Source organism: Protomyctophum bolini (assembly GCF_963924005.1).
Source record: "Protomyctophum bolini genome assembly, chromosome: 4".
Classification (NCBI taxonomy): Eukaryota; Metazoa; Chordata; class Actinopteri; order Myctophiformes; family Myctophidae; genus Protomyctophum; species Protomyctophum bolini.
This window is the reverse complement of record NC_137865.1, coordinates 50,350,475-50,364,839: the sequence shown is the minus strand read 5'-3', so window position 1 is coordinate 50,364,839 and position 14,365 is coordinate 50,350,475.

Sequence of the window (14,365 nt, the reverse complement as noted above, 5' to 3'; positions counted from 1 at the left end):
TTGACTGTTTTTAACCCTATATATAACTCTCTAAAGCTTTTAATATATTGCTGTTCTTTGACTGTTTTTAACCCTATATAACTTTTAATATATTGCTGTTCTTTGACTGTTTTTAACCCTATATAACTCTCTAAAGCTTTTAATATATTGCTGTTCTTTGGGGCACGCTGACAATGCGAGCGCAAAAACTACAAGTAAACTCTTAACCACGACTCCTCCTCCTCCTCCTCCTAAACCTTCTAAAAAAATCTAATCTTAACTCCAACCTGAATATAGTTTTCTATAAGCCTTAAAACAACCATCAAAAACACAGACCATTTCTGGGAACATTTGGCCCTCACAAGTCTAGTAAATACAGACACACACACACGCACACGCAGACGCACACGCACACGCGCACACACACACACACGCACACGCACACGCACAAACACACGCACGCACACAAACACACGCAGCCTCGTCCGATTGCTTAGATAGAATGTTCTCAGGGAGTTGCGCGTTCATTAAACTCCAGCGTATAAACATCCTACTATTTGAACTCGTCTGTGAGGTTTCGATGGAGCTATATTATATTATGCCACGGAGTCTCGTCAAAACCCCTAATTTAAATCGCCTCACACACACACAGGCCCCCTTAAACAACACCCTGGAGAAACACACACACACAGGCCCCCTTAAACAACACCCTGGAGAAACACACACACACAGGCCCCCTTAAACAACACCCTGGAGAAACACACACACACAGGCCCCCTTAAACAACACCCTGGAGAAACACACACACACAGGCCCCCTTAAACAACACCCTGGAGAAACACACACACACAGGCCCCCTTAAACAACACCCTGGAGAAACACACACACACAGGCCCCCTTAAACAACACCCTGGAGAAACACACACACACAGGCCCCCTTAAACAACACCCTGGAGAAACACACACACACAGGCCCCCTTAAACAACACCCTGGAGAAACACACACACACAGGCCCCCTTAAACAACACCCTGGAGAAACACACACACAGGCCCCCTTAAACAACACCCTGGAGAAACACACACACAGGCCCCCTTAAACAACACCCTGGAGAAACACACACACAGGCCCCCTTAAACAACACCCTGGAGAAACACACACACAGGCCCCCTTAAACAACACCCTGGAGAAACACACACACAGGCCCCCTTAAACAACACCCTGGAGAAACACACACACAGGCCCCCTTAAACAACACCCTGGAGAAACACACACACACAGGCCCCCTTAAACAACACCCTGGAGAAACGGTTATTTGTTTGTGTTATATATCCTCCAGATGACCGTCCGGGACATCACTTTGAGTTGTGTGTGTGTGTGTGTGTGTGTGTGTTGCAGAGCCACATCAAAGGGCTGTATTTTGCGTGTCTTAAGTACCAGGTCTTATTCCCTAACTTGAGTAAACTAAAGACCTGGAGGCGTGATCAATGCTCTTTGGCCACTCAGAATAGCCAAATGGCATTGATCACGCCTCCAGGTCTTTAGTTTACTCAAGTTAGGGAATAAGACCTGGTACTTAAGACACGCAAAATACAGCCCACTGTCTCCTATAAATCAACAAAGCACTGCAGCAGCTTTTTATACACAACATGGATCAGAGCCATGAGGAGGAGGCATGGAGGAGGCATGGAGGAGGCATGGAGGCTAAAGTCTGTTTAGAATACGATGCCTCTGTGTCGGGCGGGGGGGGGGGGGTCATTGTCTAGCATATAGTGACCGCTGACCCACATCAAACAAAAAGGCAATCTGGGTTTTTTGCCTCTATAAGACCGACCGTTCCTGCAGGGGAATAACCCATTCTGAACGGGAACCCATTCTGGTGTTGTATACTCGTGGCGCGCTACGAGCTTGTAGATCTTGCTATTTTTTTTAAAAATCGAAAGAACGACTGACATGTTTTTTAGGAATCTAATCTCAGGTCAGAATGGGTTATAATCAGACCAGTATGTGTGTGTGTGTCCGCAGTGGAAACCTGGTATGAATCTGATCTCAGGTCAGAATGGAATAAACAACGCCAATTGCACCAGATGGCCTGGCTGCTGGCTCCGTGCCTTATTGTTATTATTATTATGGGATGGAACGGAGGAGGGACGGACGCTGAGCCATGGCAGACCCCGCGTGGTGTTGTGTTGTAGAAGGAAGCAAAATAAACGCTGTTTGTCAAAGTTGCTTCGGGAGGGGAGGGGGGAGGTCGAGGTAAAACAGTCAACCCCCAGCCTCCACCACCACCACCACCACCACCACCACCACCGCTACACCACCGCTACGCCGCAGGGAGAGTCCTGGGTTCGATTCCCGGCAGGCAGGCAGCGGTGAAATGCCTCCGACTTGGCCCGGGTGTTGTTTTTTATACGACAATTAACGCAACACGATTATTGGCCAGTGTTTTTGCGGCTGAGAAGAAGCCAAGCAGCCACCAGGGGATTGATTGTGTCCACCACAGCGCGGCATTTGTGACGCCCACCACGTTTTGGTATCAGCGGGGAGGGAGGGGAACTGCATGGGGAGAGAGTGTTGCTCTTTCCAAAAGGAAATGCCACGACCGACGCTGTCAGGTGAAAAGGAGCATGCTGGCGACTCACCAGGGGAGGCATGTGGTGGTTGTACCCCCTCCTTCCCTCCCTAGTCTTTGTCTTCAGGGTCTATAGAGCGCCGCAGTCCCCGCCCCCTTTCAGAAAGCGAGTGGCCCAGGAAGTGAAAGCCCCATGCATTCTGCCATCGGCACTTTTAATATAATTTATTTAAAGACGGTTACGCCGCGGACAAAGCCAATTCGGATCGTGACGAATCATGACAATGAACAAAATATTTTGGGCCGATCAAATAATTTATAAGACGAAAAATAAAACAAATAGTGTTGTCTCCTGACTTTCTTTTCTTCTTTCTAATGATTTGATCGTCCCAAAATATTGTGTTCATTGTCATGATTCGTCACGATCCGAATTGGCTTTGTCCGCGGCGTAACCGTCTTTAAATAAATTATATTAAAAGTGCCGATGGCAGAATGCATGGGGCTTTCACTTCCTGGGCCACTCGCTTTTCTGAAAGGGGGCGGGGACTGCGGCGCTCTATATCTAACCTGACGCTGCCAGATCCAAGAAGCTTGCTACACAAATTTGTTTCACAGCTTATTGGGATCTGGGATCTCGGGAGGCAATTCGATGACGGGGGCTGTTCCTTTTTTTTTCAAGATACTTGGTAGATGATTGGATGGGACCGCCTGTCTATCACCGTGTGGGGCGTGCAAACACAACCAATCATATTGACGTGTCTGTATAGCGTCACATCCGGTTTCGCACACGTCCCGCCCCTTAGCTCACGCTGATTGGTTCGAACCACGAGTGGTTCGGCGTTAGCTCAACTCCCTGAGAGATCCCAGATGGGATGCTGTGTTGGGGAACATGGTTACCCAATACCGCCCCCAGCTGGCAGAGTCAGGTTAGTCTATATCTGCCAAGCTTGGCAAAAACATGGGCTTTTGAGGAAACTATATATTTTTTTATCTCACGATTTTGTAACCCATTTTTCACCCCTGTGTCAATCATCTAATGTGATCCTGGGCTCTACACACCCTCCGCCAACCTAGTCCCCATATATGGGGGACAAGGGGAGAGCAACCTAGTCCCCATATATGGGGGACAAGGGGAGACCAACCTAGTCCCCATATATGGGGGACAAGGGGAGACCAACCTAGTCCCCATATATGGGGGACAAGGGGAGACCAACCTAGTCCCCATATATGGGGGACAAGGGGAGACCAACCTAGTCCCCATATATGGGGGACAAGGGGAGACCAACCTAGTCCCCATATATGGGGGACAAGGGGAGACCAACCTAGTCCCCATATATGGGGGACAAGGGGAGACCAACCTAGTCCCCATATATGGGGGACAAGGGGAGAGCAACGGACTTGAACTCATGCTTCCTTCATGCCTGAGTGTCCAAGTTGCTCCTTTTACACCTGACAGGGGGGAGTTTCCCTGGTTGGACGTAGCGCGTGGAAGGAACACGTTATTCCAACCAGTTCCTTTCCCCTCCATCAGGCGCCCCGGCTGGCCAGGGGGAGGCAGTATAGAGACCAGGATTAGGTCCAAATGGGTTAATGGGCGTGCATCTGGCAGAACACGTCGCGGGCTCTGCAGGGCAGAGTTTTGAGGGGCAGCGTGCCACAGCCACAGTGACCCCCGGATCACATGCTGTTATCCCCCTTTTCCTTTGGATTCAGATCGGGGAGGAGGAGGAGGGGAAGAAAATGGCATTCTGAAGAAAAGCCACAGAATGCCTCCTGTGTCTGTATAGCATAAACAGATGGGAGCTCTTTGCCCCTCGTTGTCGAGAAGGAGGAACGAACGGCTAAAACTCAACTTCTCTTGATCCATTGTTTTATTTATAACTTTGCAGTTTATACTGTGTTGTTGTAAAAGTCTCTGCATGCCAGGTAATCAGAGGTATAGCTCAACAAAATAATGACCCAATTGGCGAACGCTGTGAAAAATGATAGTCGACGTGCTGTGTTATATCACGAAGGAAGGAGTTCATTCAGGGTGTTGAAATGCACTATGAAAGGGTTTCCTTTATTATGAATAATTGTAATAATCACAGCTTGCTCCGTTTCCAAGGTCATAATACGACTTGGCTCGTTGTACTGATCCTTTATTACAGTACTGATTATTTACAGTACTGATACTTTACAGTCACATGAAGAGAAGCTGACGATGGTTGACAGTTTGACACAGAGACGCGGTGTGAAAATTACCGCCTGGGAGGACAGTTTTTCACAATGGGAGTTTTGCACATTATGGATCAATAGTGTGGACTTAGACTGTTTTTCGTCTGTGGCATTCATTTATAGACAATTCTATTATACAAATGTCTTCTAAATCCTGACAGTTTTCTTGAAAAATCCATGTTCAGTCAGTCAGACAACTCAAGAAGGATGTAATATAATATATATTTATTGAATATAGATGAGCATTATATTTATTATGGTTTGGCGATGTATTGGATCTGCTTTTTAGGTACTCAGATCAAGCGCTGCATCAGTCCCGGCCATAGGGACTCTGAATCCCACCGTACCTAAACAGTAGATCCCAAAATTACCTTTCTTTGTAGTTGTCACGTCCCCACCAAAGAGGTCCAGGTGTTTTTCCAATTAAATTCCCATTCAATTCAATGCAATTCATTTAGGGCTCATGGTAGGGGAAATAGCCAATAAGGAGCTTTTGCACAAAATAACACCTGGACCTCTTTGGTGGGGACGTAACAACTACAAAGAAAGGTAAGAAAGCCTTTTAGTATGGAATTCTCCTTTAAAGTAGCCGGTATGAAGATGGAGTGAGTGTGTGATTGGCTGAGTGAGTGAATCATGTGAATGAGAGCGGGATGCTGAGGCGGACCAATTAACGGCCGGCAGCATTCTGCACTGAGGTTCCCTGACTGAACTTGCGCTGCGCAGCATGTCTATATGACATCGTGTCTATGACATCATGTCTATGACATCATGTCTACGACAGACAGGCACAAATGCTCATTTTCTATATCAGTGGTTATCAAACATTTATAATGTTACTCCTGTGAATGCTCCAGGTAGCCAGTGCAGGTGTAGCCATTTATAATGTTACTCCTGTGAATGCTCCAGGTAGCCAGTGCAGGTGTAGCCATTTCAGCAATTAAGTGATTAGCAGCAGGAGTGCCAGCTTTGCAGTTATACAGTTCTTTCACAGTGAAAGAAGGCAGCTTCAGTTTGATGTCCTGTGTTTTCTGTGTGCCCTTGAGTCAGAAGCAAAGTGTGTAAGTAAATATGTTTCTATAATCTAAGGCCAGTTATGTAAATGTATGGGACGTTGGAGAACATATTATGTACGTTTATATTTACTGGTTTGAGTGTTGTTAAAGCCATGCTTTCTGGTATCTGATGTGTTTGATTTTGTTACAGTACAGATCCATGCCTATATACAGATAACTGGTTCCACTGTTTGGTCAATTATTGCTGTTAAATTCCTGTGATTTATCTATCATTGTATATAGATTATTCCTGTCATTTCAGTTTCATTACTTTAGTGATATAACTCATAATAATGCTCATTAGTTTTGATTATGCAAGTTGTGTACAATTATGTGGAATTCACACATTTCTCTCTTTTGTAGTTTCACTGCAGCTTCTATTAAAGATGTGTCAAGTTCAGCTCCTGTCTTAGAAGAGTGTTTAGCTTCGCTGCGTGCATATAGCCACATACGCATATGTGTGGTGAGGGCGGCAGAAGACCGTACGTTGTGAAGTTGTGAATACTCTCTTTGCGAACGCAGTGATTGCGAACCCAGTGAGCACTTACTATGAGACCTAGCAGATCATGTCTGTCTGTCTATGTGTCTCCTTTGTGCCCATATATGGAGCTGAGTGATTTGTTTGTGATTGATGCAACACACTCCATATTTGGACGTATAGCTGCTTTGGGGACTCCTTATATGGTTATGCGTTCGCTTCCCGCGTTTGCGCGTCTTACTGGTATTATACCTGGTGAATTAGTCTTTTTGTACTTTTTATATTCATACTTCTGATTGCAAATGTGCACTGTTCTTGTGATATACCTTGTGAATACTCTCACCAATGATTGTGCAATATGCTGCTATTGTGTATTGCCTGTGTGTGTTTTAAAACGTTGATGTATACATATGTATAATGTATACGTGAGGATTGGGGAGCAACGGATCACTGAATGCTAACGACCCAATGCAGCGTTTGGTCGTGCATACTAATTTGTCTTATTCTCTCCTTCTGGCCAACGTGTTGATGTTCCCTGCTACAGTTTACAGTAGGCTACCTCCTCCTCGCTTTTCTCTGCTGTAATTTACTTCTCCTCCTGTCTCTGTGTGTCTGTCGTTCAGACAGAAACACAGCCTTCTCCTGTCCCTCTCTGTGTGTCTGTCTCTGTGTGTGTGTGTCTGTCTCTGTGTCTGTCTCTGTGTGTGTCTGTCTCTGTGTCTGTCTCTGTGTCTGTCTCTGTGTGTGTCTGTCTCTGTGTCTGTCTCTGTGTGTGTCTGTCTCTGTGTGTCTGTCTCTGTGTCTGTCGTGCAGACAGAGACACAGCCTTCTCCTGTCCCTCTCTCTGTGTGAAACACAGCCACAATAGAGGCAAATATAAAAAGTCAATATCTCGGCCATCCCTACTCAAAAGTATATACTTAAAGTATACAGTACTTATACTGCACTTTCCACCACTGCAAACTACAGCAGCAGGGCAGTGCTTTCAAGACCCCCCCCCCCCCTTCCCCACCCCTTGCTGTCTTCATCCCCAGCTTGTTTACTTTTCCTCTGGTGCCACACAGGAGTATCAGTGTTTGAGTATAAATTGGAGCCATGCTCCCCCTGCTATCACGGCTGCTTTCATGTGGGACGGGCACACACTGTGTTGTCCTGAACTCGTATAGTTCTCTACCCACAACAATAATATAATGCTGAACAGGGATTCTCTGTTATTTCCCATGCTGGAGTCTGTATACTGTATATATAACCACTTCAACCTGTGTTGTGTACTTTGTTGTATAAGTATAAAAAATTGAAATAGCAAAAATCTACAGAAGATCACAATACGTGGCAATGCGACACACTGTGAGCCAGGGACAAAAATCTGCCATTGCGGGCCAGTGGGGCCCAATGTGTCCCATGCAGCTCTTGGCTCTCACAGGGGCCCTTCGGAGAAATTGGACCGCGCAGTACTATAGGTTTGACGTCCCTGAAAAGGGCCCCTGGGGGGCCCTTCATTGGCCGTTGACTTAGTTAAATTTAGGTCAAAAAGTTAAAAACACGGAAAAACATAAAAATGTTGCGTGTGCGCGCGCTATGGGGGGCCCTGCAAAAATGACCGGCCCAGGGGCCCTGGTGGGGGAAATAATCCGTCCCTGCTGTGAGCTTGTTGTGAGACACTACTCCTTTCGCAGAACGATGAGTGCCTCTGACTATAACAGTGTTGTTTTCCTCGACTAAAACTAAGGCGGAAAATGTTCGTCGACTACCATTTTTCCACTGACGAAAACTAAATGGAAACTAAATGAAAACTTAAAGCTATGATGACTAAAACTAAGACTAAATATACTGACGATTTGGTCAACAGATTAAAAACTAGACTAAAATGTTATAAGAAGGGACGAGTGGACAAGAGATCCAGCATAAGTCATTTTACACTTGGTTGCATGCTGAAAGTAGCAGATCTACAAGCTCACTGCGACGCGTTGTGGGCTTGTAGATCGGCTATTTTCAGCATGTGAAAACAAACAGCCATTACGACAGCATCAAGGCCCGCCTAAACACATTTTTTGTTCGACTAAATCAACTGTAGATTTAAGTCGACCAAAATCTTATGATATTTAGTCTACTAAAACTATAGACTAAAACATTCCAGGTGACTTATATAAAAATGTGACTGAAACTAAAATGAAAACTATAATATATTCAAGAGACTTATAGGACAATAAAACTATAAAATCTAAATATGCCTCATGCCAAAACCAACACTATGTATGAAGACAGACAGATCTCTCTTGGCCCCGGGAGACCTTAACCCATTCTGAACGGGAACCCCTTTTTGGTGTTAGCATTATGTTATGCTTTAGCTTTTGAAAAATAGCAGACCTACAAGCTCGTAGCGCGCCACTCGGTGGCGCGCTACGAGCTTGTAGATCTGCTATTTTTTTTAAACTGTCAGGATTTAAGACATTTTTAGAATCTGATCTCAGGTCAGAATGCGTTAGAGAACCACCATTCTTCTGTGCGTTATAGAATCTGATCTCAGGTCAGTATGGGTTAATACCGTGCTGTGTTGTGTACAGTGTGTTGTACAGTGTGTTGTACAGTGTGCTGTGTTGTGTACAGTGTGTTGTACAGTGTGCTGTGTTGTGTACAGTGTGCTGTGTTGTGTACAGTGTGTTGTACAGTGTACTGTGTTGTGTACAGTGTGTTGTGTACAGTGTGTTGTACAGTGTGCTGTGTTGTGTACAGTGTGTTGTACAGTGTGCTGTGTTGTGTACAGTGTGTTGTACAGTGTGCTGTGTTGTGTACAGTGTGCTGTGTTGTGTGCAGTGTGTTGTACAGTGTGCTGTGTTGTGTGCAGTGTGTTGTACAGTGTACTGTGTTGTGTACAGTGTGTTGTGTACAGTGTGCTGTGTTGTGTGCAGTGTGTTGTACAGTGTACTGTGTTGTGTACAGTGTGATGTACAGTGTGCTGTGTTGTGTGCAGTGTGTTGTGTACAGTGTGCTGTGTTGTGTGCAGTGTGTTGTACAGTGTGCTGTGTTGTGTACAGTGTGTTGTACAGTGTGCTGTGTTGTGTGTACCAGAGCGTCATTACATGCGAGGGAAACTATGCAGATGGTCGGTCTACTCGGTCGGCTGGCTTGTGGTGCCGTGCCGGGGAGGCATTTCTTTTCTCAGCCCTGCTCAGCTTTTTGTTTGGATTGTTTCTTGGGGGTTTGCGTGAGCTGGCAACGTTCAGCGGAGTGTGAGCATAATGGTTCCTGCTGTCCCCAAGCTTGTTCTCGATAATGCATCATTTGAACCCGGATTTGTCAGATGCAATTTGTTTAACCCATTTTGGAAGGGGGGGGGGGGGGGGGCTTTTTTGGTGTTTTATTAAAGCATTATGTTATACTTTAGGCTATTGAAAAATATCAGATCTACAAGCTCATAGCGCGGCACCGAGTGCCGCGCTATGAACTTGTAGGTCTGCTATTATTTATTTTTTTAATCGTGAAAATGTGCCTACATTTTAACTCAAATCAATTTGCTTCCCTGGAACAACATATTTTCAGATGGGGGGGGGGGGGGGGCGGAGGGGTCGGAGGCATATTACATAATAATTTTTGGGGGGTTCTTGACATGAAATATTTTACACCACGGATACAGAAACATGCGGTATTTCAGAAAACTTCTTCTTTTTCGACGTCAGGCCTGAATGGGTTAACGCTGGCGGGCACATTCTCAACTATAAAAAAAAGGCCCCACGGTTCAGTGGATCAGTGGTTCAGCGGTTCAGTGGCTCAGCGGTTCAGTGGCTCGCTCTGTATACTTTCTACGACGTGTCACTTTCTATCTGGCTATGATAACCCATTCTGAACAGGAACCCCTTTTTGCCGTTAGCATCATGTTATGCTTTAGCTATTGAAAAACAGCAGATCTACAAGCTCATAGCGCGCCACCGAGTGGCGCGCTATGAGCTTGTAGGTCTGCTATTTTTGAAAAAATCGAAAAACCGCACTGACACATAGAAACACAGCTTTTTCAGAAAACTGTCAGGATGTATAGAAGGCATTTTTTTTAGAATCTGATCTCAGGTCAGAATGGAATAACTTATATAAGAATAGCCCTTCAAGGCTTTTCCGCAACGTTTTCCACCCTTCACTGGGAGTTTGACGCGGATTGGATTCTGGGGTTTTTTTTCCTTGCATTGTTGCTGCTGAGCTGATACATGTTATTGGTTGTGGTTTTTAGGCCGCAGAAAAATACCAGCTCAAAACCCGAAGCCACTTGTGACACAGATCTGTCGTCAGCTCCTCCAATCAGCAGGGAGCATGCAGTGCAAGTTGGAGGTGGTGGTTGTTGTATATTTACGGCCAACGTTTCTGCTTCCTGTCAAACCAAAATGGTCACGTGGTTTCTATAGTGGCTCTATAGGGCATATATTATGCTCCGTTCCGGGATCTCTACTGCTGAGAGAAACAACGTGGTTCCATACACATCGGTGCATTCCGAAGAAAATCATATTTTTTGAGTGTGTGTGCATTTTTGCACATCTCTCTGCTAACACACCAGATGTTGTTGTGGTCAATGAAGAGAACAAATCAGTTTTCATTCTTGAAATGGCCTGCACCTTTGACTCTAGCTTAGAGGAAGCCTTTATGACTAAGGTCATTAAGTACCAGCCGCTCCTCCAGTCCATCATTGAACTAGGCTATAGGTGCAATCTATATGTGTTTATCTTCGGCAGCCTAGGACATGTACACAGTTTGGTTGTAAGAGGCTTCCAACAACTTGGGATGCCAAAAAAAGCAGCCAAACGGCTTGCGAAATTCTGTGCAATATCTTCCACTATCGGTAGCCGCCAAATATGGCGAAGACGCTGTTACCTGTACCCCTGAAGGGTGTGCGGGTATTTGTTCGGGATTTGCTGATTGCATTCTGTACGGCACCTTGTAAATATTTGTGTCCTTGTATTTGTATCTCTTATGTGGACATAAATAAATGATTAAAATGTGTGTCGGCGAATGTGGCCCCCGGGGGCCGCCAGTTGCCCATGTATGTTTTAGACATACAAGGTTTCTAGCCTACGAGGTTTCCCCCCCCGCCGACAGCAACAATACACAAACGCTGTGGTTGCCATGGTTTCCCCGCAGGCTGCGTGTTCAACAGCCCTTAAAGTTCAGACCCCTCTAAGGGGGTTATTTTCTGCCCTCGTGATGTTTGGTTTTGGGTGAAAGATATAAGTGGATGAAGAGGTTGGCTTTGTACTGATTGGTATAACGCATTTAGACCGGATCAGGACCATTCTACCAATGCCTTCTAAATTATGACCGTTTTCTGGTAAAAAAAAAAACCCTAATGTTTCTAATTCTGTGTCAGTCGTTTTTCAAACATTTTCATGTCCGAGGACCCCCAGAAATATATGTATTTGGCCGCCGACCCCCATCTGAAAAAGACCCCCCCCAGAAGCAAAGATTTGAGTTAAAAACAAATTGCAGATCTACAAGCTCGTAGTGCCGCGCTACGAGCTTGTAGATCTGCTATTTTCCAACAGCTAAAGTAGGCCTACAACATAATGCTTAAAACACCAAAAGGGGTTCCCGCCCAGAATGGGTTAATTCACCCCTCCGTTGCCGTATAATATGCATGTTGCTGAAAACCCCCCCCCAAAAAAAGTAAATATGACGTTCTATAAATGCTTTTAATGGCAGAATGGAAAAATGCAAACTGTCGCTTGAAATTGCAGCATGTTTGATGAGGTTAAGTGCAAACGGCCCATTATGGGGTCGTCAGGAAGACATCAGTAACGTAGAATTATAGGTAGGCCTACAGTATAAGTACAGTATAGTATTTTATTTTTATTTAACCTTTATTTAACCAGTAAAATCACATTGAGACTGCGTCTCTTTTACAAGCGGGAACTGAAGGCCAAGAGGCAGAAATAAAAATTACACTTCAATACCACATCGTCAAAGTTACATTTTGAACCAGCAAATACAACATCCATAATACACCTTAAAGTACCTATACATAAATACAACAAGTCACCTGTCCTACTTTTTTCTTTTTAGTAGCAGGGCAAAATACACCATATACACAAATATACACAATCTCCACGATTTTAGCCGATATAATAGATATATAGGCATAAACATAGGCTATAGTACATATCCAGACATGTGCAAGTGTTGGATTGTACATCAAAGATGATCCTTTTGAAAGATCTCAAGGGAACTTTCAAAGCCAGTTTTAGTCTGGACTGTAGGTCATTCCACGACCAAGGGCCAAAGAAGGCCAGACATTTTTTCCCCCCCTCAGATTTGAATGCTGGTACAACACACTACACACTACACACCGCAGCCAAGCATTTGACCTGAGGTTTAGGCCGTTTTGGACCAGATCGAATTACAGTATGTGTACTGTACCTGCCCGCAGACACCGTCAACAGAAAGCACACACTGGCAGTCCACTGCAGTCACAGTGTTGTGTTTTTGGCAGCACATTCTTGTCATACAGTCCCTTGAATAGTTTTCAGTTAGCTTTAGTCACATTTTAGTCACCTGGGATGTTTTAGTCTAGTTTTAATTTCAGTCGACTAAATATGATAAGATTTTAAAAATGCATTTTGGCGGGTCTCGATGCCGTCGTACAATGACTGTTTTTACACCTGCTGCAAAATGGCAGATCTACAAGCCCAAAACGCGTCGCGCTGCGATGCGTTTTGGGCTTGTAGATCTGCTATTTTCAGCACGCAAATAAGTGTAAAATGACTTGTACTGGATGTCTTGTCCACTAGTCCCCTTCTTAACATTTTAGTCTAGTTTTTATCTGTTGACGAAATCGTCGAGTATCTCTGCTCTTTTCTTTTTGTTTCATCGCTTCTAACTTCACTTGTCTATGCTGCGTCCATGTTCTCTCTCCTGATTGGTTGAAATTGGCATACTAATTAGAGCTTTGGCGAGATGAGGAGACCGACCACTTCACTGGGGGATTTGAAGTGCAGCGCAGAGCAGGAGGGCTACATTCGGACAAAATGTCCTCTCAGTATACAACGTTGTTGGACATTGTTGTCGATTAAATAATCGTCCAAAGATGAAGGAATGACAAAGTGAAGTGTTGAGAATTTATTAAGAAGATTCAGCAGAGAAACAACATACAGAGAGTGAGGAACAGACCTCGTGGCCTGTTCCAGCAGCCCCTCTGGGCACAAGCCTCCTCAACCCCATCCTCAGACAGTCCTTAAAGTCATATGTAATGTCCATACAAGGATCTGCGCTAAACATAAGGGCGACACACAAATAAGTATACCTTTAGCTGACAGCGTGGAGGAGTCAAGTCAGCTGTTATAGATTGACAGCTGCATTAATTAGACTGAGCACATTGTTGAGCAAAGACACTTAATGGAAGGAAGATAAATACACGAGTAAGACGCGCAAACGCGGGAAGCGAACGCAGCTCGTACATATTTGGGTTTTGGACGTATAGCTGCTTTGGGGACTCCTTATATGGTGCCCCTTTTGTGCCCATATATGGAGCTGAGTGGACCTGGCCCCTTTTGTGCCCATATATGGAGCTGAGTGATTGCTGATGCAACACACTCCATATTTGGATAGCGGGACAGACACATGGACAGACACACAGACATGATCTGCTAGGTCTCATAGTAAGTGCTCACTGCGTTCGCAACAATATATCTGGCACTGTAGTTGGCATTCTAAAAGTCCTGTTTCTGACGCTTTCTTCTGCTTGTCAATATTTAGACCAAGAATTGCCACTAGCCTACAACATGGAATAACCTTCCGTTGGCCATAAGAGGATTGTCCAGCTATAATACAATCAAGTAGCTACAATGTTCCATCCTTGAATTTCAAGTAATCTATTAAATGATACACTTGAACAGCAATCGTACGACCATTCATAACCAACCCTGCACTATATTTGACGATTATGCATCCTGTACTGCTTGAAAGTTTATTAATCAACATCCGGATTTAGTCGACTAAAAATGTGTTTTGGAGGGCCTTTGATGCCGTCGTCGTAACGGCTGATTTCACACTCGCTGAAAATGGCCGATCTACAAGCTCTCTGTGAGCTTGT